Source organism: Mustelus asterias, chromosome 1, assembly GCF_964213995.1.
Source record: "Mustelus asterias chromosome 1, sMusAst1.hap1.1, whole genome shotgun sequence".
In the NCBI taxonomy this organism is placed as follows: domain Eukaryota; kingdom Metazoa; phylum Chordata; class Chondrichthyes; order Carcharhiniformes; family Triakidae; genus Mustelus; species Mustelus asterias.
Window position 1 is genome coordinate 27,841,791 of NC_135801.1, and position 26,250 is coordinate 27,868,040.

Below are 26,250 nucleotides of genomic sequence, written 5' to 3' on the forward strand. Positions count from 1 at the left end.
CAAATGGAAAAACATTTTAATCTTATTAAGACTTTATGTTGTTTGCCCTGACTCAATTGAATATTCAACCAGGGATTCTTTGTAATGAGGAAGGGGGATCTTATCTCTCTCTTCAGGTTTGAGTTCAGTGCTTCAGGACTTCTGTAAGTTCCTTGAAACCTAGCTCAGTCCAAGCTCTTTTCCCGTTGGAAATAGTGGGGAAATGGTGGAAGGATTCCCGATACCTGTTGAATGGAGTTATGAATGCTCCTTCTGTGGCCAACAAGTCCTGGCATTGGACTTGAACCCAGAGTTTCTGGTCCAGAGGGAGGGATGATACCCCCTGTGCCACAAGGTCTCCTGCTTTGTTTATTAAGTCTGCATCATGGACAACTGGTGCTTTCTGGCTCATAAGCAAAATGCCAGAGTAAAGGAAGAGAAAGCTGGCCATACTATGGTGGGAACATCACCAAAAGAACCAGTGAAGGAATTCAAAGAAGGAAGAAGACCAAGGCTGAGCATATGGCATTAGTTTGTAGATCAGCCTTGACCTCATTAAATGGTGAAGCAGGCTCAAGGGGCTAACTCTTGTTCCTATGTAGGTCAGTATTCAAAGCCCCACTAAAGGCCTCAGCTGAAATTAAGGTATTCAAAAACCAGAGAGGGGCAATTTTCAGACCATGTTCGCCATCGGAGAGAACGGCAACGTGGGCTGAAAATCCGGAGAGAATCGGGAAACGCGATTCTGAGGGATTGTGTTCCGCAGTTTTCCCTGTCCCTGATGTTGCAAGGTTCATGCCCTCAAAGGGTGAGAACCTCATTCAAGCTCCCTCCGCCATATCTTTCCCCCTTACCGTATTTCTAAACCTCGCCGATGTGATACCATGTTGGAGAGCTTTACAACAGGTTTAGCCAGACATGAACATGCTGAGGGATCTCTCCAGGGGAACAAAGGTGAATATAGCTCCTGGGGGAGAGGGACATGTTAGGCACTGGCCGTTGGCACAGGTTGTCCCGGGTGAACCCTAGTGGGAGCTTCATGGGGGTGGGGGTGCCATGTATGTTTTTTTTATTCATTCATGGGACATGGGTATCACTGGCCAGCATTTATTGCCCATCTCTAGTTGCCCTTGAGAAGGTGGTAGTGAGCTGCCTCTTGCAGCGCTGCAGTCCACGTGCTGTGGGTTAACCCACAATGAGGTTAGGGAGGGAATTCCAGAATTTTGACTGCAAAGGAATGGCGATATATTTCCAAGTCAAGATGGCGAGTGGCTTGAAGGGGAGCTTGCAAGTAATAGTGTTCCCATGTATCTGCTGCCCTTGTGCTTCTAGATGGAAGTGGTCATGGGTTTGGAAGGTGCTGCCTAAGGATCTTTGGTGAATTGCTGCGGTTGTGTAGTATGTGTAGTGGTGGTGGAGGGGTGAGGTGGTCAGGGAGAGAGCCTGTACGCATTGCCAGCAGAGAAGGAGAATGCAGCATTTGGCTCAGAAGAGGTGCGGGGAAGGGAAAAGCCTGTCAGGGCAGTGAATCAGCCATTGGCGTCACTGTCCCATTTTCTCGCCATTTTGACTGATTCCACCAGATTCTGAGCAGCAGAACAGAAACATTCCCAGTGGAATATCTATTTCATCCCAGAATCCATTCTAAACAGGGTGGAATTTTACAGCCCTCCCCTCTCACCAGCAGGATTTTACAGTCCCGTCAAAGTCCACGGGGTTCTGAATGGCTCGCCGCACTTGACGATTCTGTCCCCACCACGATGGGGGCCATAAAATCCCACCCGTTATGTGGAGGAGCTGTAGTAACTTAATCTGAAAGAAGCATCTTGGACAATGTAAATTCTATTCTTTTAAGATTCCCAACTAAATGTGAAACTTCCATTCCCTATTTGGTTTCACAGTTTCTGTTAAAATTGTACATTTTTAATCTCCACACACTGCAGCTTTTATTGATCTTTCCTGAACTCTCACACCTCTCAACTCAATGTTATTAATTTACTGCCATTTGGTTGTTTGACTGTATGGTGCTACTTGAGTTATATTCAAGGCCACTGCTTTTGCTACAGTCCATGAATGGAGGGAAATAAATCCTTAATGTTTCATTATTTTCTTCATGAAGTGACGTCGACAAAGAAAGTTGCACTGGTTAGTTTCCTGCACGAAATATTAATTACAACACAGAGGAGGCAAGGTTCAGTCGGCCCAAAATCAAGGTGGGAATCGCAATACTACACAAAGATAAAGGCAAAATACTGCGGATGGTGGAATCTGAAACAAAAACAGGACGTGCTGGAAAATCTCTGCAGGTCTGAGCAGCCCCAGCTCTGACGAAGGGTCATCCAGACTCGAATCATTGGCTCTATTCTCTCTCAGTAAGAAGTCTAACAACACCAGGTTAAAGTCCAACAGGTTTATTTGGTAGCAAAAGCCACTAGCTTTCGGAACAGGCTGTTCTCTCTCCACAGGTGCTGTCAGACCTGCTGAGCTTTTCCAGCATTTTCTGTTTTGGTTATCATGATACACAAGAATTGTGCTGCCTTTAATTTAAATTAGAGCGGCATCAGCCCAAGGGGCCCCAGGTTCGTGCAAGGCGAGCCCCAATTCAAGTTTGTCTTCACTACTTAAAGTCAGCCCAAAGCTGTGAAAAGGCAGGTGCATCCCAGGTGGAGCAGGTCTGGAAATGGTCAGGGGAGAGTGTCTGGCTCGTAAGACGAGTGAGTAAGGACACAAAAGGGCAAAAGGCTTGTTGCGAGATTCTCCACTGGGGCCCCTGGAGCAGGAAGTGGAGAGAATGTCCTCAGGCCACAGGGAGCTAGGAGGCTCCCCTCACCGCCCCTCAGAAGGCAAAAGGCGTGGTCAGAGCAAAAAACTTGGCCCCAAGGACCTAGATACAGTGCTGCAAGACATTCAATGACCCTCGAGCGAGTGGTCAAGCTGAGTAAATTCATCTTCAGATCTTACAACGAAACCATCGGCCTCCGACTGGTCACCCCTTTCACTAATCTACCAACCAGATCTGTCAAGCACAACTCATACGCCACATTCAAGGCTTCACCTCACCCTCACACACTTGGCAATTCTGAAATAAAAGCAAATCGGGGCGGGCGCGTCTTGCAGAACAGAATTCTCCGTTGGCCTCAGCCAGGACTTTACAAGCCAGGCCCGAATGAGGTGGTAAAGTACCGGCCAGTGTTTCAAGTCTAATATGAAAGGGATCAACTTGGTGGCCTCCTTCCTTTCCTCTCCGCCTCAGCTTTTCACTACAGGCCTGGTGGCAAGGGCTGTGCCCTCATGAAGGTACGGTTTTGCCATATGTAGATATATGATGAGGGCTCGAGCAAGTACTGCAGGGCGGCCCAATCAGCATAAGCATTATGAAAACACCCCAAAGGTTTGCTTGGTCACATTCTGTGTGGCAGCGTGAGTTTTGTTATATACATGCCACCCACGTGTGTGTTGCACAACAGAGTCAACAGCTCAATGGATGGTCAATGGATAGCCCTTATTACCAAGTAGCCACCCTCTAATTACAGCAGAGTAGAACCATCCTGACTGCTGACAGCACACTGAACATTCGCCCGCATGATGTGACCATACTCAGTGCACTCGAGTCGAACACTGAGGGAGTGGAATCCCTCCTAGTTGTCGTGTATCTCAGAATTGGCATCAAGCTTCTGCAAAGTCTGCAGTCAATTGCACCCTACACCAATCCCCTGTTGTTCGCTCTGCCCGATTCTCCCTGGCAAGAACAAATGAAATGTATTTACCTTTCCTTGGATACAGATGCTCAGTGACCTCTCCTACGCAACAAGAAATTGATGAAAAGGGAAACAAAATAGAATATGAAAGTAAACTAGCCAGGAATGTAAAAAAAAGATTGGAAGGGTATTTTACAAGCATATAAAAAGGAGGAGAGTAGCTAAACTAAACCTTGGTCCCTTAGAGGTAGCGACAGGAGAAATTGTCACAGTGAATGTGGAAATAGCAGTTGAAGAAAGATTTTGTGCTTTTCTATAAAGCAGAAGACACAAATTATATAAGAGAAATAGAGGGTAACCAAGAGGTATCTAAGAGTGAGAAATTTAAAATAACTAATAAAATGAGAGGGCACAGATTCCAAGTGATTTGCAAAACAAGCAAATGTGATATGAAAAGAAACTTTTTCACGTGAATGGAATCCACAAGGGCGGCATAGTGGCACAGTGGTTATCACTGCTGCCTCATAGTGCCCGGGTTCGATTCTGGCTGTGGGTGACTTTCTGTGTGGAGTTTACATGTTCTCCCCATGTCTGCGTGGGTTTCCTCTGGGTGCTCTGTTTTCCTCCCACACCCCAAAGATGTGCAGGTTAGGTAATCCAGTAAATGCTCAGGGTTACGGGTATAGAGTGGAGAGGAGGGCCTGGGTGGGATGCTTTTTCAGAGAGTTGGTGTAGATCTGATAGGTTGAATGGCTTCTTTCTGCACTGTAGGGATTCAATGGTTCTATTCTATGGCTTTATGGATTCCATGGTATTAGGTGGAAGTGTGGCGGAGGCAGGTTCAACTGAGGTATTCAAGAGGACATTAGATGATTATTTGAATTGAAACAATGTGCAGGGGTACTGGGGAGTGGAAGGCAGGGGAATGGCACTAAGCTAGTGCTAGTAAGAGACTGTTTGGTGAGCCAAATGGCCTCCTTCTGCACTGTAATAATTCTGTGATTCTGAACATCAGCGGAGGAAACGTATTAGAGAAACTTAAGGGGCTAAAAGCCAACAAATCGCCAGAGCCTGATAGTTGGGGTTCTAAAAGAGGTAGGTGTGGAGACAGTGGATATGCTGACTGCGATTTTCCAAAATTCCCTGGACTCTAGAACGGTCCCAGCAGATTGCAAGTTCGCAAATATAACACCGCTATTCAAGAAAGGAGGGAGAGAGAAAACAGGGAACTAGGGCCAGTTAACCTAACACGAGTCATTGAGCAAATGCTGGAATCTATTCTTAAGGAAGTCTTAAAAAGTGCCCTTAAATTAAAACATCATAGTATGGTCAAACAAAAATTGTGTTTGGCAAATTTAATGAAGTTTTTTTGAGGATGTAACCAGTAGGTCAAAAATTGGGAAGCCGGTAGATGTAATGTGCTTGGATTTCCAAAAGACATTCGATAAGTTGCCAAACCAAATGTTAGTATACAAGATAAGGGTTCATGGGTTTGGGAGTAATATATTAGCATGCATGGTTAATGGACAAAGAGGGACAAACAAGGTATTTTTAAGTCGGTCGGCTGTAACCAATTCAGTGCCACATGGATCCGTGCTAGGTCCTCATCGTTCTCCCCGTGTCTGAGTGGGTTTCCTCTGGGTGCCCTAGTTGCCTCCCACAGTCCAAAGATGTGTGGGTTAGGTGGATTGGCCAACCTAAATTGCCCCTTAGTGTCAGGGGTACTAGCTAGTGGAAATGCATGGGTTATGGGGATAGGGCCTGGGTGGGATTGTGGTCAGTGCAGACTTGGTGGGCCGAATGGCCTCCTTCTGCACTGTAGGATTCTATCTACTTACAATCTTTATTAATGCATCAAAGCTTGCTGATAATATAAAGCAGAAAGACTGGGTTCATTGGGAGGGAGCTGCATACACTTGTCCTAATTACAAAGCGGTTGACAAATGAACCTTGTGCAATATTCATAAGAAAACTCGAGACCTCAAACACACTTCAGAGCAGGGTTAAATTTATTTAAATTTACACTGGGTTGGGTGGGGCTGGGAGATCTGGAATACAAACAGTCTTTACTGTGGCACTGTAGTCTTGATTGATGGTACGGGTCTGAGAACTGTCTCCCCACCCCACCCCAGCCCCCCAACCACATCCATTTGAAGGAGAGGGAAAAAAAACAAGCGACAGGAAAAATGACTTTTATGTTACCTGTCACAAAAATTTCATTAACTAGCTCAGGGTTTTGGCAGAGTCAGATACTGTATGTGCATTTCTCGAGGACCAAAACAGCATTATTCACAAGCACTGAATTATGAAAGCTCTCTAGAGGCTCTGTACATCTCTGTCATACCACTGCGCACTCCTGCAGGCCTCACAGCTTCCTCTAACTTGGACTGTCATTCATTAGTTATTGTACTCGAACCGGGCTTGATTCCTTCATAAGAGATTTTGTAGCACATTTATAATGGCTCTTGTTCGTGGTTTGTTGCTCCCACAAGCCTCTGCTGAAACTGCATTATCGCTAGTAAGAGGATACCATCTTCATGTAGAAGTGTTTTGGCAAACCTTTAACTTGTTTGTTTTCAAACACTTACAATGATGCATTTAAACACATTACCACCTTTCTTGAAAGTGATACCATATGCCGAAAAGGAGGCGTGTTTCTTCTCTCTCTCCCCCAAAACAGGTTTGCTAAATACTTCTTCATGAACACAATGCCTCTTTAATAGCTGAAACAAGACCAAAAATATCTGGCGTGAATAGGATCAACGATGTACAAGTCCTGCTTGCTCCTGCGCTGTGTGGTCTGCAATCCCTTCTGCAGCCTTTGCATCTTTGTAATCTTTGCAGGTATACATCTTGGGATGGGCAACATTTACCATTTCAAATATAAATCGAAACAGAAAATACTGGATAAACTCAGCAGGTCCGGCAGCAAGTTTATCCAGCATTTTGTTTTTATTTCAGATTTCCAGCATCCACAGTATTTTGCTTTTATAAAATTTCAATCTGCATTCCTATTCGAGTAAAGTCAAGTTTATTTATTAGCCACAAGTAGACTTACATTCACACTGCAATGAAGTTACTGTGAAGATCCCCTAGCCGCCACACTCCACTCCAGTTCGGGTACACTGGGGAAGGATTTAGCATGGCCAACGCACCTAACCTGCACATCTTTGGATTGTGGGAGGAAACCGGAGCACCCGGGGGAAACCCATGCAGACACAGGGAGAATGTGCAAACTCCACACAGTCAGTGACCCAAACCGGGAATCAGACCCAGGTTCCTGGCACTGTGAAGCAGCAGTGTTAACCGCTGTGCCACCGTGCCACCCTATTTCCCATGTATCTCAAGGAGCTGATAATGATACCAGCAGATCGCAGTGTTCTTTATCCATCAGTGAGGCAATAGTCTGAAGGAGAATCGTTTCCTCACAGATCCCAATCATTTCCTCTCTTCCTCACATAGTTATCCAGGGTGGCTCAGAGGCACAGTGGTTAGCACTGCTGCCTTACAGTGCTGGGGACCCCAGGTTCAATTCCTGGCTTGGGTCATTGTCTGTGTGGAGTTTGCACATTCTCCCCGTGTCTGCGTGGGTTTCCTCTGGGTGCTTCGGTTTCCTCCCACACTCCAAAGATGTGCAGGTTAGGTTGATCAGCCATGCTAAATTGCCCCTTAGTGTCAGAGGATTAACAGGGTAAATATATGGGGATAGGGCCTGAGTGGGATTGCTGTTGGTGTAGACTTGATGGGACAAATTGCCTCCTTCTGCACTGTAGGGATTCTATGAATCCTCCCTTTAAATACATCTATACAATTTGCCTCATCTATTCCATGTGATGCCAAGTTCCACATTCCAACCACTCTGTAGGCAACTTCTTCTCAATTCCTGATCGAATGTATTAGTGATTATATTTATAGGCCTTATTTTTGAACTCCCCCACCCCCCGCTTTACAATTTTGGAGACCTCTATTAGGTCATCCCTCAGCCTTCCTTTCTCTGGAAAACAAGAGCCCCAACCTGGTCAGCATTTCCTGATAGTTACAACCTCTCACTTCTGGTATCATCCATTGTAAACCTTATTTTTGCATCTTTCCTATTGCATCCATATCCTTTTTGTAATATGGACTCCAGCACCAGACACAAAGAAGCTCTTGCTGCGCAGTGAGCAGTGTCCCTACCTGCAAGCCCGAAGCTCCGGGTTGAAGTCCCACCCCAGGATTTGAGGCCCAAGGAAGTGCATTCATAACACGGTCAAATAGGTTGAATTTCAACCTATAAAATCCTTCCTACACGTCAATGCCGAGTGAGAGAGACTCCTAGTCAGCCACGCTTGATGCGGAGCGGCGCCCTTCAAGCTTCTGGCAACATGCTAGTGACCTGTTCTAGGAAACAATCGGCTGTGGGAACATTAGAAAGCCTACCTTATCCACCACTCAGTGTGGGAAGAGGAACAACAAACAACCATGCACAGAATTAAAAATCAAAGTAAACTCAGGAACAGATGGCCCAAGCTCTGTCAAGCGCAGCACGGTGGTACAGAGGTTAGCACTGCTGCCTCACAGTGCCAGGGAGCCGGGTTCAATTCCAGCCTTGGGTGACTGTCTATGTGGAGTCTGTATGTTCCTGCCTCCCCGCCCCCCCTCCCCCTCCAGTTTCTGTGTGGGTTTCCTCCGGGTGCTCTGATTTCCTCCCACAGTCCAAAGGTGTGCAGGTTAGGTGGATTGGCTGCGCTGAATTGCCCCTTAGTGACAGGGGGATTTGCAGGGTGAATACAGGGATAGGGCCTGGATGGAATTGCCGTCAGTGCAGGCTCGATGGGCTGAATGGCCTCGTTCTGCACTGCCAGGATTCTATGATTGTATTCTATGATTCTAAGGGCTGCTAGGGTTTGTGGTGATGGGGGAAGCGGGGGGACGGGAGGGGGAGAAGGGTCACCATTTGGACATCACTGCTTCAGGGGTTTATTTTAACTCCTCTTTACTTATCATCCTTGATGTCAGATACAAAGTAAAAACTAAATGTATTCTCATGCAAAGCATGAAGGAACCTGCGTCTCCTTGAAAGCTCTAGATAGTTGAAATTGTTTGGTATGGGTTTTACTAACTGTTTGTGTGGCTGAAGAGTGAAGATAACCTGTTTGTTCTCTGGGTTCACATAGGTTAGTTATGCTGCTCCGTGTCAGTGAAGAGCTTCCTCTTTGTTTAAGCGCCACTCTCGCTGTTTCGCTTTCACAAACTGAAGTAAAATGTCTCTTTGTTATTTGTTATCTTCACAAGACCTTTTGGCTCCTGTACAGATTATCAACAGGAAGAACATTTAAAAAAAAAAATCTTTCTGGTCCTGTTGACTGGCAGGTGATGTTTGTGTCACTTGTGAGCGGAGCTTTTCCAGGCATCTTTCCTCTCCAAAATCCGAGATGATTTCCCCTCCTGACAGCAGTGTGGAAAAGCGTGCTTTTTGTTTTAATAAGATGGCAAATCTTCTCCCAGGAGCCTGCCCCTCGATCAGAAACCTCACAACAGCACTCCCAATACAAACAATTACTAATATGACACTTAAAGAGCTGAAGTGCCTCACACTAACAGACAGTTAGTGCTGCTTTTCTGTGTTAATGGGCTGGGGAGGCTGCTCTGCTCAGTGCCCAGCGGATCCCAATCCATTTCCTATCCCAAAACAACACAAAAAAACCAAGGAGACGTTTCTATAGCAACAGACTAAGCTCAGTGCAAGCGCACCTCCCCCACTTCACGAGCTGCCACTGTGACTGCAGAGGACAGATATTTCAGCTATGTAAAGGAAATGACCGCTTATGCTACACTCTGCCTCTTTTTTGCCTCTACTTGTTATGTTATAACAGTGAGATTACTGCAACGCATAGCTATCTTATGGCTTCTGCGTTGATACAACTCTGAAGTATCTTTGGAAAAGACAATTACATTCTCAAAGCCAGTGAGTCACACAGTTCACTGGATCTTCCACAATCTTCTTGTAAAGTGTTGCGTCCAGGAGTTGCTAATTCTTAATTCATCCCTGGCTCTCTTCCACAAAGTAACCTCTGGGGCCCCTGTTCTCTGACAAAAAGGGGAAACATGCAGCTTTTAAAAAATCAGGAATATTTAGCACTGAAATTAAACAGGGCGGGGGGGGGGGGGGGGTGAGCTCAACGCAGCCAATTCAAACCCCGACTGTCCACACACAAGCAGACTCATCCCCAGCAAGGCTCATTGTGTCTCCTGGGCAGACCATAAAAATATTCACAGAAATACAGAAACAATCAAATCCACATGGAGGCTGAGAAGGCGGCAGCCCAGAATCCGATAGTTTCTCCTATTTTGTTTAAACAGGTAAATGACTGAAATTACTGTCATTTTAAATGTCTCCTCAAGACTAAACAAAATCAGCAGGGCTTATGTAATCAGACTGTTAAAAAAATCCTTGTGTTTAATTTCTTGCTCACTATGTAAGGAGGGAATTTAAACACAGCAACAAGCCCCCTCCCAGCCACTTCTTCACCAGTTTTATTGACAGCGTTGTCCCAGCTTGCTGGCCTCAGGGATCAGGCCCTTCCCATGTGATCTGATGGCTGAACAGGGAAGCACTCCCCTCCAGCCAATGCAGTTTCTGTAGGAAACCAAACTCTTCCCACGCAGATCCAAATAGGTCTGCACCCCGAGAATGGGTTTCCTGCGACACTACACAGAGAAATCCGAGCAAGTATTGGGGTACAGTGAAAAGTATTGTTCCTTGTGCGCTAGACAGACAAAACATACATGGGGTGGCACGGTGGCACAGTGGTTAGCACTGCTGCCTCTCAGCGCCATGGGTTTGATTCCCGGCTTGGATCACTGTCTGTGCGGAGTCTGCATGTTCTCCCCATGTCTGCGTGGGTTTCCTCCGGGAAGTTTTCACAGTAACTTCATTTCAGTGTTGTGACACAGATGAATAAGCTTAAGCATACTGTTCATAGAGTACATGGGGAGAAGGAAGGGAGAGGGTGCAGTTACAGATAGGGCGAAGGGAAAGATCAACTTAACAAGAGACTTAAAAAGAGCATCATTAGAAAGTTTAGACGAATGGGAGTTCAATTTCAAGAGCGCAGAACGAGAGTAAAAGATGGAATTCGAGGGTATGCTGGGGTCACCTCATTCCAGCGCCATCTTTTTTTATACTGAAGCTATGTTTAAAATCACCTGTTCCTTTGATGCTAATTGTCGTCAGGAACATCCTTAAGTCAATCAGGGCCAATTGTTTCCCCTTTCTTTTTAAGTTGCCCCTCGTTTATGGTTCGATTCCCCCAGCTATTCAAGCTATGTTTTGTTGCCATTTTATCGATATGATCCTCCTGAGTCAATCAACATGCTAATAGGACATCAACTTTGTATGTGCGACACTTCCTAGTGTAACAGTCATGCTAGATGGTATATTTATATATATATATATGAGGACAGCGCAATATGTGAATGTCTGCTTCTTGCTTTGATGTGCTTTCAACACTGAACTTTAAAAGACAAGGAGGATTCAGAATGCAATAGGACACAGCACTCTTGCATCTGCTTGAGAAGGGGAGGGGGGAGCAGCAACGCACTTAACATTCAGACCCACTGCTGACAATATAATTGACTGAGAGATGCTTAACATATTATCTTGTCAATCACACTTCCTTTTTCTTTCTCCCTTACTTTTCCTTTCCCGAAGTCAATGACTCATTCTGAAGGAAAGCTCCGCAGGTGCCAACATCCCTCAGTATCTCGCTCCAGTGGGCCATTCTTCATATCCGAGCAAGAACCGGCAGCCTGTACCATCATCGTGAGGGGGAGGTGGGCACCTCAGCCAAATCTGATGCTGTTTTTCACTCAGGTTTCCACTTCTTTCAGCGGGAGTTGTTGGATAACAAGTGAGGTTTGGAGAAGCCTGGCTGACTTTCCTCTCCCTACCTCATGGTGCTCGCTCCCAAGAGAAGTGTCTCTCATGAGACCCTGGCAGAGCTCATGTTACTCATCATATATCAATGGGTCAAACCTAGCAGCACCTTGGTCAGGGCCAGCCTGACATCCCTTGGTTATGCACTGAGTTATCAGGGGGAGCATTAATAGCATTCTTGACAAGATGAGGGTGAAAATAAACGGTTAACATTTTGATGTCAAGTAAAGGTATTGAGGGATATTAATCAAAGGCAGATGTTTGGAGTTAGGCCACAGACGAACCATGATCTCATTAAATGGCAGAATAGGCTCGATGGGCTGAATGGCCTCCTCCTGTTCCTATGATGTTCAGAGGGAGCAGTTACCTTTGCCTAATGTCAGCTTTGGGCATTCTGCAAGCCCACGACAGAACATGGTGCTGGATCTGCTGGATGGAAGAAGGTTGCAGCAGACCTAATTCCCAAGCAATCCCAAACTCGCTCCCAGAATGATCCTGAGACGCAAAGGGAGTGGGCAGAAGATGGGCCCACTGACCCCTCCCTGGGTCAAAACGTACAAAGGTAAATTCCAAGAGGTGGTAAATTGGCCAATCCAGATTCTTCCCTAAATTCCAACCTCCCCCATCCTACACCCTGCCAGGATTCCGCCCCGGGGGCCTGGAATTTCCAGCCTAATGAATTTGTCTACTTCAGCCTGTGTGTAAACTCATATCAGTTCAAAGGGGACCAACTCAGACATCAATTAATCTTCTGACATAATTAACTTCTGAACACACGCTGGACAGATGAAAAACAGCTGAATCAAGAGAGTTTTGCATACCGGCTACTTGTCTGACACACAAACATTTCAGTTACAAAAACTTCAATTCACAATAATCTAGTTCAAGTATTTTTTTTAAATGCTACATTGTTTCCTACAGTGACTGTACTTCAAAAATTACTTCATTGACTCTGAAGCATTTTGAGTCATTCAGGAGTCATGAAATGCGCGATATAAATGCAAGTCTTTCTTTACTTGATGCATTATTAAGCATTTCTGTTGTCACAGCTCTCTTCCCTATCCAATGAAGTCCTAAAATGAGGATGCTTTGAAGTTGAATTATAGAATCCCTACAATGCAGAAGGAGGCCATTGGGCCCATTAAGGCTGTACCGACAACAATCCCACCCAGACTGTGACACCCACGTCTGCGTGGGTTTCCTCCGGGTGCTCCGGTTTCCTCCCACAGTCTGAAAGACGTGCTGGTTAGGTGCACTGACCTGAACAGGCGCCGGAGTGTGGCGACTGGGGGAATTTCGCAGCAACTTCATTGCAGTGTTAATGCAAGCCTTACTTGTGACTAATAAATAAACTTGAACAGACCCTATCCCCATAACCCCACATATTTACCCTGCTAATCCTCCTGACGCTAAAGGGCAATGTAGCATGGCTCATCCACCTAACTCGCACATCTTTGGAGTGTGGGAGGAAACCCACGCAGACATGGGGAGAATGTGCAAACTCCACAGCATGGTAGCACAGTGGTTAGCACTGCTGCCTCACAGCGCCAGGGACCCAGGTTCGATTCCCGGCTTGGGTCACTGTCTGTGTGGAGTTTGCACATTTTCCCCGTGTCTGCATGGGTTTCCTCCAGGTGCTCCGGTTTCCTCCTACAGTCCAAAGATGTGCAGGTTAAGTGGATTGGCCACTCTAAATTGCCCCTTAGTCAGGGGGACTGTCTAGAGTAAATGTATAGGGTTATGGGATAGGGCCTGGGTGGATTGTGTTCGGTGCAGACTCGGGGGGCCGAATGGCCTCCTTTTGCACTGTAGAGATTCTATGATTCCACACAGCGACCCGAGGCCGGAATTGAACCCGGGTCTGTGGCACTGAGAGGCAGCAGCGCCAACCACTGTGCTGCACCCATCTGTGCAATGCTGAGTTGATTGGTAAAATCTGACAGAACCAAGCTTCAGGATAACAACGTGCTGTGTCAAACCATGTTCAGAAACAGGACAGGGAGTTATGGGGAAGGATTAAGTGAAGGTACACTTGCTAAAATGCAAAATCCATCAAAATCCCACCTATCCGTTCTTGTTATTTTCCCTCCTCCTACTGAAGTATAATAGCTCCAACACCAGGCCTCATATGAACATGAATGGGCAATGACATTTAAAGAAACATAGAAACAGGATTAGGCCATTCAGCCCCTCAATACTGTTCCGCCATTTAATTAGACCATGGCGGATCTGTACCTCTCCTCCATTTTCATGTCTTTGCTCCATATCTCTTAGTACCCTTTATCTAACAAAAACCTATTGCACTTTTGACATTTTCAGATGGCTTGGCCTCAAAGGCCAAGGGGAGAGTTCCAAATTTCTACTGCTCATTATGTGAAGTATTGCTATCTGTCATCACCCCAATATCACCCAGCTCAGTGTTATGGTTACATCTCCTTGGTCTGGACCCATAGAATCCCGACAGTGCAGAAAGAGGCCATTCGGCCCATTGAGTCTGCACCAACTCTCCGAAAGAGCATCCCACCCAGACCTCCCCTCCACGCTATTCCTGTAACCCTGTGCATTTACCACACATCCTTGGACACAAAGGGGCAATTTAGCATCACCAATCCACCTAACCCATACATCTTTGGATTGTGGGAGGAAACTGGAGCACCTGGAGGAAACCCACGCAGACATAGAGAGAACGTGCAAACTCCACACAGTCACCCAAGGCTGGAATCGGACCCAGGTCCCCGGCGCTGTGAGGCAGCAGTGCTAACCACTGTGCCACACGTTCTAAGGACCCCCTCACCAGAGGCACCAAAGATGTGCGGGTTAGGTTGATTGGTCATGCTAAATTGCTCCTCAGTATCAGGGGGACTAGCAGGATAAATATGTGGGGTTACGGGGATAGGGCCTGGGTGGGATTGTTGTTGGTGCAAGCTTGACGGGTCAAATGGCCTCCTTCTGCACTGTAGGGATTCTATGATCCTGTGCTATCTGGTAGTCGGCCTCAACTGTACTTGAGGTAATGAGGTGGGCCAGCTGTGTAGACCACTCCCAAATGAGCTGGCCCTGCTCTCCAGATGGAATTTCTCATTGGTGTCAGATCCTGAAAACATCCCACAGGAATCTCGACTCCACAACTTGAGCTGTGTCTAAAATCCCTTCTGTGCCATTCCATTCTGTGCGGAGGATTTGCCTGACGTGCTGTGGCATTCCGTATTGTCGTGTGGAGGGAGGCGGGATGCCCTGGTGGAGGGCTGGCCATGTGGGAGTCCTCATTTTGGCTTGGGGAGTGTTGCATGCAGCAGTCTCTTTCATTAAGACTGTTAGGGCGATTCACAGATTCCCGGGCTGTGTGTAAGAGTCCATGCTTCACATCTCTGTTATACTTGTGGGTTTGCAGCCCCTCTTCCATTAACCGAGGGGGTTGCTCCTCAACGTCTGATTATACTTCAGTCCCAAGTTTTGTCCAGACAGTGCAGACGGGAGTGGGCAGACTGGATATGTTCATCATTGGGCTGCTCCTGGGCTTGGCCAAGATGTTCATCAACAGGTCCTGCCGTGGGCAATCTAGGGAGTCATTCAGCCTGACTACCTGCTTTTATTCCTGATTGTCCCTTGAGAGAGAGCACATGCTGTCTGCTGGTATGCTTCAGGAATTCCCTGGCCAGTGGATACCAGCGGAGACCGGAGTGCATCATCACCCCGAGAATATCCACTCGAATCTGATTAGCTAAGCTTCCTTCAAGGTTTTTTTTCCTAAAAACTGTATTTAAGTGGTGTCCCTTTCAGAAGGGGCACGCAGATTCTCTTTATTGGCAACCTTCTGGTTGAGTCAAAAGAGGTATATGATGCATTTGATGTGGTTAAAATGCCCTCAGGCACTATCTAAATGTCACATACACACAGAACACACACACAGAACAGCCATACACACACCAACTTTTTGTGGCATTACTAGGTTAAAATCTAATCACAATTTGTTTTTTTATTGGTTGTGAGTTTTTCTCTCAAAATTCAAGATGGCGCCAGAGCGAGGGGACGTCTTGCGAGCTGTCCCCTAATTCTAGCTTTTACTCTCATTCTATTCTCTTTATATTTAACTCTTTTGAACCAAGTTGATCTTTCTCTGCACCCTAGCTATGACTTTAACACTACATTCTGCACCTTCTCCTTCCCTTCTCCCCTATATACTCTATGAACGGTATGCTTTGTCTGTATAGCGTGCAAGAAACAATACTTTTCACTGTATACCAATACATGTGACAATAATAAATCATAGAAGAATAGAATCATAGAATCCTACAGTGCAGAAGGAGGCCATTCGGCCCATCGAGTCTGCACTGACCACAGTACCACCCCAGGCCCTATCCCCCTAATCCCAAACATTTAGCCTAGCTAAGGGGCAATTAAGGATGGCCAATTCACCTAACCCGCACATCTTTGGAGTGTGGGGAGAATGTGTAAACTCCACACAGACAGTGACCCAAACCAGGAATTGATCCCGGGTCCCTGGCGCTGTGAGGTAGCAGTGCTAACCACTGTATCACCGTGCCACCGTTAAAATTCTATCAGAGGATGGCACCTGACTGCGTTTCGCTGAAGAGCAGTAGATTTATTCTCAGTGTCCTGTTTAGTATTTATCCCACAATCAACATCACTAAAGGTACAAGGTGAGCTTGATGCATGTAAGTTGAGTTCCTACATTGCTCGGGCTGAATGGCCAACTCCTGCTCCTAATTCATATGTCAGTATGGTATTAACCAATGACCATCCTTAAAAAAGTGTTTCGCTGGCTGTAAAGCACTTTGGGATATCTTGGGGGCTTTCACTTTTCTTTCGTACACTCGCACAGTTCCCCCCTCATCCGGTGGCCACACATCCATTTTCCAGAAGGTGTCACTGGATGACAGAAACGAGCAGGAATCCTGAATGATGTTGCCATCCTTTGCTTGAGGACACGGAGACCCATAATACATCTGGGCATCCGATTGAATACCAAGCAAATCAAAAATCCAACTGCCTGACCGCAGATTTCAATTCCAAAAAGGAAGGAGCCACGTTGTTAGACAATTACTGGCGGCAGTGATGTAGCTGTAAAGCAGCCTAGGTCCCCAGCTCCTCAGGCCTCCAAGCAAGAAGGTGATGCATGACTCCCAAGGAGTATCATTGCAGGAGAAACATTTCAGATATAAAAGAAACTGGTATTGATTTTTCTGCCTTTTACTGTCCCAAGTTTGGAAAACTGAGAGGCTATTTTTGAAGTATACATATATTTCCATACGCAGGAATGAACACATCTCCCTGATGCAAAATGAAAAACAGTTTGTGTTTGTACTTAGGTGAGTACCAGGGGCCTCAATATAGTGTGAGCCAGCTCACAGTAAAGCTCGACTATGCTTCAATCGCAATACCCGCGAGCACCTCACTGTTCCTGTGGTGAGGATCCTAGATTCTACACCAATCTGTGCTGAACAGTCGGCACTTTACTGCTGTAGACCTGAACCTATTGGGAAGTGGATTGAAACTTCTCAACTTATTTCATGCAAGGCTCCTTAACAGTTAGCACTTTGGAAAGGAGATTGGATTGAAGAAGGACGCAGGTTCCTGAGGTAAAGGAAGAGTGACAACCCCACTAACCACCAGTCACATTAAAGACTGGCTGGCAATGTTGGGCACGTTCCCCGCGCCCCCCCCCCCCCCCCCCCCCCCCCACCCCCCACCGTTTATCTAAAGCTTTGTACATCACGTTCCTACAAATGCGGTCCACTTATGACCCCCAAATGAAACGGAAAATGGGCTCGGGTGGTTCCGCAGCGCAGGAGTGGGGAATGGGCCAGACCTGCGCCACAGACAGCAACACCGAGAGTGCCTCATACCTGATGACCAGGTTCTTACCTGCGCTGGAGCGGGAGCGTCGCTCCCACACACCCAGTTTTTGGTTCATCGTAGCTACTTGCTCCCTCCAGTTTCTAATGCATGCCTTGGTCCCTCCAAACCATAGCCCCATCACCTTCAAATTGTCTGACTTGACGGTAAAGGGGACTAAGGATTGGCCCGCCCAGTTCCCAAACAGCATGGCCTCGCTCTAGCCATGATCAAAGCAGGGTCATGAACCTGACATCCAGATGTATTCTGGGTGCGGACCCTGTGTCTCAACTGCATTGCACTATCTTTAAATGTAAATGCCCTAAGTGAGCAGGAGACAAGCTCAGCACCGAATTACCGGCTCCGAGCATCACCATGAGGTGGGAGTTGCCTGCCTGGCGCTAGTGGCAAAGGCAGGCAGCGGCCATGTTGGGGTCTGCCGCTGTTTTGTCAATTAGAGCAGGCAGTTCCTAGAGATGGAATCCAGTGGAAAGTGGCCGTGTGGATGAGAAGGTAATTCCCAACTGCACTGGGTCCTGACCCCACAGCTCTTTAAAATCTGGTCTACCTCTGAGACATTGGTGGAAAGCTGAAAGTGATGCAAACATCCCTGCAGCTCTCATCAATGGACTGAGGATCTCCCATCTGTGATCCTAAGTAGCAAATCATACAAAGCAGTTCCTGGTTTAATTCTGTCCTTGTGTTTCTATCAATGTGATGTTGAATGGTTTCTAACAGACTACATTTGAATTCGCATTTATTAGCGTCACAAGTAGGCTTACATTAACGCTGCAATAAAGTTACTGTGAAAATCCCCTAGTTGCCACCTTTCGGCGCCTGTTCAGGTACACTGAGGGAGAATGTAGCCAATGAACCTAACCAGCATGTCTTTCAGACTGTGGGAGGAAATTGGAGCACCCGGAGGAAACCCATGCAGACATGGGGAGAACGTGCAGACTCCGCATAGACAATGACCCAAGCCGGGAATCGAATCCTGGCGCTGTGAGGTAGCAGTGCTAACCACTGTGCCACTCGTCGTGTAGGCTAGGAAAGGACAGTTTTCTAAGCATGGTCCCTCAGGATCTACTACATGTTGATGATCGGGCAACACTTTGTATATTGAAGTCCACCTTTTCTCAAAGACAATGGGTGAATTTCTGCAGGAGTTCTTCCACTCATTCTCCGTAACTTTTGGCGGAAGGGCCTTGGTAACCCCGGGAAGCCAGCACAAAAACACCGTGTGCCATCATGGAAATGCCTCAGCAACATATTCTGGGTCCCAAACACAACAATCTTCTTGATTTCTCAACAAGAATGGAAACTGTTGGAAACATTCACCAGGGCTGGAAAAGGTTAGAGATGCAACAGGCTTAAAGCAAGTGTTGAGCAGGGAGAAGCGGAAAAGACCAATAAAGAAGGTTTGTGAGAGAGTGGAGGACGGGACAGATTAAATGACAAATGAAAAGATGGTGTCAGGCAAAGTGAAGTAGTACTGGGTTGGGAAAAGTGACCGAAGTTTAAAGTTTATTTATTAGTGTCACAAGTAGGCTTACATTAACACTGCAATGAAGTTACTGTGAAAATCCCCTAGTCGTCACACTCCGGAGCCTCTTCGGGCTCACTGAGGGGGAATTTAGCATGGCCAATGCACCCAGCCAGCACGTCTTTTGGACTGTGGGAGGAAACCGGAGCTCCCGGAGGAAACCCACGCAGACATGGGGAGAACGTGCAGACTCCGCACAGACAGTGACCCAAGCCGGGAATCGAACCTGGATCCCTGACACTGTGAGGTGGCAGTGCTAACCGCCGTGACACCGTGCGTCCTGAAAGTGCATCAGCCTCAAAGTTTTACTTTGTTCCTCCCTCCACAGATACTGCTGAGTATTTTCAACATTTTGTGTTTGTATTTCAGATTTCCAGCGTCTGCGGTATTTTCCTGTTGATTCCTCGATACATCTGGCGTCACTGGAATATAAATTGGGCAGAGTGACGGAATCAGCCTGAGAAAGTCCATCTCAAAACCCTCAAACTTCAAAACTGCTCCAGCTCAGGTTGCGCCTCAGGCAGAAAATGCCAGAGCTCGAAATGTCAGGAGACATCTTCCCGAGACAGGTAGAATTATTTTATAAGTGGCAACTCAATCACAGCCACTCACTGTATTAATTGTGAAGCCTCACTGTCTCCTGTCAGCATTGTAAGTTACTCCCATCTTTTGCTAGGGGCGCGTCTGGTTTCACCTACAAGCTTGGGACGGGAGAGCTATCATCAGCGATCATAAAAATAACCACCGTAACATCCATACGAAGTGCATTCTGATGCTAGGGTGTCCAGACTATCACCTGTGCACCACACACGACCTACAAGCCCTGACAACCCAGCCTGTGAAGCTGACATTGTAATCTGTTCTGTTTTAACTTGTTGTTAGCTTGCGAGGTTGGGGAAAGGCTGTTCTCAGCACTATCGCTTTGTTGCCGGATAAACCAAAATCTAAATCTGTCAGAATCAGCAGCTTGAGGACACGTACAAATTAATGGGAACATGTAACAGAGATTTAAATTTTGTTTTGGCCCCACAAGGCTCTGTGATGCGCATTGGAGCAGCTTATGGAGACAGATGATTTTAAACAAGCCTGCCTTAGCATCTTTGCAATGTGAAAAGCGGAGCTGGATGGCCGAGGAAGTCTGGGTTCGGTCACAAATCTCTGTGTAGCAAGACACCGTTGAGGTACCAACGGGAGATAAAATTTGGCCTCATTGCTTTTCTAGATTATAGAGGGAGTGAAAAATATCCAAAGTCTCCATTCCCAGACCATAAGATATAGGAGCAGAATTAGGCCATTCAGCCCATCTAGTCTGCTCCGCCATTCAATCATGGCTTATAAGTTTCTTAACCCCATTCTCCCACCTTTTCCCCATAAGCTTTGATCCCCTCACCAATCAAGAATCTATCTATCTCTGTCTTAAATAAACTCAATGTCCTGGCCTCCACAGCTTTCTGTGGCAATGAATTTCATAGATTCACCACCCTCCGGCTGAAGAAATTCCTCCTAATCTCCGTTATAAAGGGTCGTCCCTTTATGCTGAGGCTGTGCCCTCGATTCTAGTCTCTCCTACGAATGGAAACATCTTCCCCATGTCCGTTCTATCCAGGCCATTCAGTATTCTGTCAGTTTCAATGAGATCCCTCCTCATTCTTCTAAACTCCATCGAGTACAGATCCAGAGTCCTCCTGGTTGCTACTGAGTGACATCTTACAGAAGAGAGTGTATACACATTGACTAAGACCAGGATCAGGTTTAGATACTATAGAACATAGAACATAGAACATTACAGCGCAGAACAGGCCCTTCGGCCCACGATGTTGCACCGACCAGTTAAAAAAAAAACTGTGACCCTCCAACCTAAACCAATTTCTTTTCGTCCATGAACCTATCTACGGATCTCTTAAACGCCCCCAAACTAGGCGCATTTACTACTGATGCTGGCAGGGCATTCCAATCCCTCACCACCCTCTGGGTAAAGAACCTACCCCTGACATCGGTTCTATAACTACCCCCCCTCAATTTAAAGCCATGCCCCCTCGTGCTGGATTTCTCCATCAGAGGAAAAAGGCTATCACTATCCAATCACTATGACAGATATCATCTGTCAATCCCTTGTTCCCACCCTTTCCTTCTGACATATTTATGACTAAAGGGGGCATGTATGAGGTACCATTTGGAATAAAATCCCTACTGTGTAAGGAAAGGCCACTGAGTCTGCACCAACTCTCCAAAATGGCATCCCACACAGGCCTTTCCTTCCACCCTATCCTTGTAACCCCACGCATTTACCATAATCCCCCCAATCTCTGATTTGAATTGATATATTATTGTCACATGTATTGGAATACAGTGAAAAGTATTGTTTCTTTGTGCTATACAGACAAAACATACTGTTCATAAAGTTCATAGGGGAGCAGGAAAGGAGAGGGTGCAGAATATAGTGTTACAGTCATAGCTAGGGTGAAGAGAAAGATCAGCTTAATGTGTATGGTTGGGACATGAAGGGGCAATTTAGCATGGCCAAGCCATCTAACCCACACATCTTTGGAGTGTGGGAGGAAACCGGAGCACCCGGAGGAACCATGCAGACATGGGGTGGACGTGCAAACTTTGCACAGTCAGTCACCCAAGGACGGAATTAAACCTGGGCTCTAGGCGCTGTGAGGCAGCAGTGCTAACCAGTGTGCCACCGTGTCACCATAATGGCACCCCCAACAAATGTCAAGAATTTCAGGTGGTCATGGAAAGAAAGAGATAATTATATAGAAATTACAAAGTGGAAATGGGTCATTTAACTAGAAGAGTTCCCCATATTGTTGTTTATTCTTCACTTGAGCATTTGTCCTAAGTTAATGAGCCCACTTTGCTCCCATCCACTTTTATTCTCTTTCCAGCAACCACTTTCCTTAATTATTCCTAGAAGTTAGCATGGTCTCTAACTCTGCTGTTGCAACTTACAATCTCACAACTGACCGGACAAAAATATTTCTCCTGTTCTAAGTCTCTCCTATTTAATCTTCTATCTTTCTCCCCTTGTCCAACGCCACTCAATCACTGGAAACTGCTTTCCTCTTCCATTTCCAACACCCTCAAAGTGTTAACCGCTGATAGCAAGCCACACTTTGCTCTAATGAAAACTGTCTGCAGGTGGTTTTCTTTTCCCATGTTTGACAGCGTGAATGGGGCAGTAACAAAACACATTTGTTTTGAAAATCTTCCTGCTGTCTTCTTGTTAGAAGGCCCGCCTGCTGCAATTTTTGAGAGGCCGCGAAGTACACAGCCAGTTTCGGCCTAAAACAGCCAAGAGCCTCATAAAATATTTAACTCAGGTTCCTGTGCTGTATTTAGGGCCCTGAGGCAATTTTGACTTTCTGTGTGTTCTGCCCAGTCCAAACCAGCACTGGGCAGTGAAGCAATGGTTCTTAAAGGAGCCACCCACAGGCTCCTGCCAAGAACGACCATTCCTTCCGCCCCCACAAATAAAAAAACACTGCGTGTCCCTCTGTGAAGTCCCACATCAGGCCTATCTCGAAAGGGGAGCCATCTGAACTTGCTCCCCCACCCTGATTATCACTGGCAGCTCACTGACATTGTTTAGTGAGGCCTGACCATCAAAATGGTTTGGGCCTCTCGCACTCCTTATCCAGCAGCTGGCACAATTGTTCTGCCTCACGCCCATCCAGACGGATACCGAAAATGAAAATTGCCCTCTTTCCTCCCAATGTTTCCAATGTTTTCCCAATTAAAGACAAATTCAAAACAAGTATCGTGATCGTCACCTTTCCATCAGCGTGTGGGCTCCAACTACACTTGTGACCTTGACGCTCACATATATATTGGTTGTTTAACTATGTTCATGATGTGGAGATGCCGGTGTTGGACTGGGGCGGACACAGTAAAAAGCCTCACAACACCAGGTTAAAGTCCAACAGGTTTATTTGGTATCACGAGCTTTCGGAGCACTGCTCCTTCATCAGGTGAGTGGAGAGGTAGGTTTCACAAACAAGGCAAATATAGGCAAAGACACAATTGCAAGATAATGGTTGGAATGCGAGTCTCTTCATGTAATCAAGTCTTTACAGGGACAGATAGTGAGTGGAGAGATGGATAATCACAGGTTAAAGAGGTGTGAATTGTCTCAAGCCAGGACGGTTAGTAAGATTTTGCAAGCCCAGGCCAAATGGTGGGGGTTACAGATAGTGTGACATGAACCCAAGATCCCGGTTGAGGCCATTCTCATGCGTGTGGAACATGGCTATCAGTCTCTGCTCAGCGATTCTGTGTTGTAGTGTGTCTTGAAGGCTGCCTTGGAGAACGCTTGCCCAAAGATTGGAGGCTGAATGCCCTTAATTATATTCAGGTGGGGCCATGCCTGCACTCCTATACTACAGCGGCAGATCGAAAGGCGTTCTGTTGGTTGGGGGCAATCTTCCCTCTGAACGCCACAGCAACCTGAACGTTCCCATGCAGGCCAGACACAAGCCAATGTCTTTGAAATTACCCTGCACTGGGGATGATGCACAAAATTTAGGAAGTCCAAATACTTAAATTGTCCGTGCACTCCGAAAAGAAAAGTGTATGTGGGAGGAGGTTCACGATATGTAATCTGTGTCTCGGTAAATAAAAGCTTGTAGGTGTATAAAGAATATTCACTAGTTCCAACCTTCGCTGCCTGGCTGTCAAAATACTAACTCCCTCCCATCAGAGAATGGACTCTCACCGTATTCACAACCTCCGGGGGGAATTTTCCCGTCCCGCCCAACATGGGAATTTGAGCAGGCGGGGTGGGAAGGAGGTCAGACCGTACAGAGGGTCTGTCGACCTCGGGCGGGATTTTCCAGTTCTGGGGGCGAGCGCTGCTGGAAAATCCCACCCCTGATGTCCAGTGTTCCATTGGAGGTTGTACTCCCAAATGCATTCAGAATTGCAAACATGGATATCAAGAGAATCACACAAGCTTTATGCTCTATTTTGAAATGAACTGGGATTTCAATTTTTAACCTTAAGTCTGTGGAGAGCCTGTAAATCCAGTGATTGCAAGAAGAATCCAACAATAACATCCATAACAACGCTGGTATCAATCTAGCACCATCTCTGATATCCTGTTGTGTAAGAGTGTGATGCAGTGCAGTAAAATCTGTGGGAACAGCTATACTGAGGTGAGGCCTGTTTACACGGATCCCATTGCAGTTTTCTGAGGCAGTTTGCTTCCATTTTATTTCAAGAGGTGTTGTCCCACATCGGCTGCTTGTATTTTGCACTGAGACCGGGCAGTGTGTTAGTGGCACTGGCTGCTAACATCTGGCCGTCGTGATGCATAACCACTGCTGTAATGTTTCAATCGCATTTTTCCTTGCCTTGGACCAAGTATTTCCCGTGCCAAATACTGGGCAGTCAGCTCCCCCCCCCCCCTCCCCCCCCCCCATTTAAACACAACAGAACGAAGGGTAAGTCAGTCAGTGTGTATTTCAAAAATGAATCAGTAAATGGGCAGGTACTGTAATTAGCAGAAAATTAAACCAGGAGACAAATGGCGATGTGTGGAGGTCTCAGTACTATCAGTGCAGTGAACAGCAGAGTGGACAGATGGCCGCTGACTACAGTAGGCTTTTAGAGCTGCATTTAGAGAGACATTGGCACAAAGAGAGGCCACACCAGGGAAGCCTAGGAATGGAAATATCAGAATGTTGAACTGTGTGTGGGAAGGGAAGCATATGTAGGAGTGTTCTTTGGAGACTATCATTAGTCCAACAGAATGTAACAATCCTTAATGCTACCATTATTTCTTGGAGGCTGAACACAATTTCATTCCTCAAGTCAGCCACATCTGCAAAATGCGCGCGTACACACACACACACAAACACTGCACACACACACACTGCACACACACACACATGAACATACACAAACACTACATGTACGCTCACTCAAACACCACACACACACATGCACACCACACACATGTACGCACCACACACGCACAATGCCGCACACAAACACCGCACACAACACAAACACCCCACACACACAACGCCCACACAACACCACACACACACACAAACACCGCACACATAAACACAAACACTGCGCACTCAAACACAAACACCGCACACACACAAACACCAAACACCACACACACACAAACACCACACATAGACAAACACCGCACACACAAACACCACACACACACAAAAAACCACACACACAAAAAACCACACACAAACACCACACACACGCAAACACCTCACACACACAAACACCACACACAGACAAACACTGCACACACAGACACCACACACAGACAAACACTGCACACACAGACACCACACACACACAAACACCACACAAATACAAACACCACAGACAGAAACACTGCATACACACAAACACACCACACAAACATCACATACACACAAACACCGCACACACACAACCACACACGCATACAAACACCACACACACACAAACACCGCGCACACACACACGCACACAAACATCAGACACTCAAACACAAACATCACACACTCAAACACCACACCCACACAAACACCGCACACACCCACACACACACAAACACTACACACACACACAAACACCGCACACACAAACACCACACACACACAAACACCACACACACACAAACACCACACACACAAACACCGCGCACACACATACACAAACACAAACATCACACACTCAAACACCGCACACACACACAAACACCACACACACACACAAACACCGCACACACACACAAACACACACAAACACCACACACACACAAACACCACACACACACAAACACTGCACACACACCGCACACACAGACACCACACACAAACAAGTACCGCACACACACAAACACCACACACACACACAAACACCGCACCCACACACAAACACCACACACACACAAACACCACACACACACAAACACCGCACACACACAAACACCGCACACACACAAACACCGCACACACACAAACACCGCACACACACAAACACCGCACACGCACAAACACAACACACACACACAAACACCACACACACACACAAACACCGTCCACGCACACAAACACCACACACACACAAACACCACATACAAACACCGCGCACACACAAACACCGCACACACACACAAACACCGCACACACACACAAACACCGCACACACACACAAACACCACACACACACAAACACCACACACACACACCGCACACACACAAACACCACACACACACAAACACCACACACAC

The 26,250-nt window shown here is 46.6% G+C and overlaps 1 protein-coding gene across 1 annotated transcript in view; it reads right to left on the bottom strand.

The window, feature by feature from the left end:
• The window catches only part of maml3 (mastermind-like transcriptional coactivator 3), a 496,690-nt gene that overhangs the window by 211,327 nt on the left and 259,113 nt on the right, over positions 1–26,250 (bottom strand). The gene's annotated exons all lie outside the window — the stretch shown is intronic.